We start from the raw sequence: 853 nt of genomic DNA, 5'->3' as shown, positions 1-853 counted from the left end.
GTGTTTCCACCCACAGCTGTACCTCTTCTCCTGCCTTCTGTGTGTACTGGAGTCTCAAGTGTTAGCTAGATTCAAATAGCATCAGGATTTTGAGGAACAGGGAGGAGAAAGAGGTGCTGGCTGTGAAGAGTGTCTTGCTTCAGGAGTTGAGAAACAAGGTACATTGAGTTCTACACACAATCTTTCATAGTTTGCTGGTGTAGGGACTTTTTTTTTATGCTCTAAGTCGAAATTTCAACAGGCTTTCATTACGCTGCAAGTAATTAGGCTGACAACTCCCCTTGCTAAAAGGCAAATGCAGATTTTTTTTTTCTATGCCATTAAAAAAGTGAATTAGACAAAACAAAACAAAAAAGAAAAAAAAAACAAAAAAGAAAAAGGAAAAAAAAAAAAGAAAAAGAAAAAGAAAAATGACTTCTCTCCAGCAGTCAATAACAGCCCCAACTGGTTGAGTTCTTACTGTGAATGAACCTACAGTTCCCAGTCTAGATGAGGCTGTGGGCTAAGAAGTGTTTCAGGTCCATACTGTCTGGTACCCTTCTCCAGTGCAACAGTCTTTCCCCTCAGAAATTTTTAAAGCCCAGCAGGACTGCACACGGAGGAGTAAACCATCTCAGGGAAGTCTTTAGATACTTAAGGTGTCTTTTTTTTTTTCTTTCAAAAAAGATCAAAGGAAAAAAGTGTTGCTGGAAAAGCTGGCTTTCTGGAAAAGCTGGGACTAGGGAGGAAGAGGAGAATCTTGCAAGAGAAAACCTTGGGCAGTGTTCTTGTTGAAATGCCTGTATGTTTGTTTTTGCGTATGCAAGGGTGTGTGTGTGTGTGTGTGTGTATGTGTACATATATGTGTGTGTGT

This window comes from Chanos chanos, chromosome 2 (genome assembly GCF_902362185.1).
Source record: "Chanos chanos chromosome 2, fChaCha1.1, whole genome shotgun sequence".
NCBI classification, from domain to species: domain Eukaryota; kingdom Metazoa; phylum Chordata; class Actinopteri; order Gonorynchiformes; family Chanidae; genus Chanos; species Chanos chanos.
The sequence above is the reverse complement of the archived record's forward strand: the minus strand, read 5'-3'. Positions refer to the sequence as shown.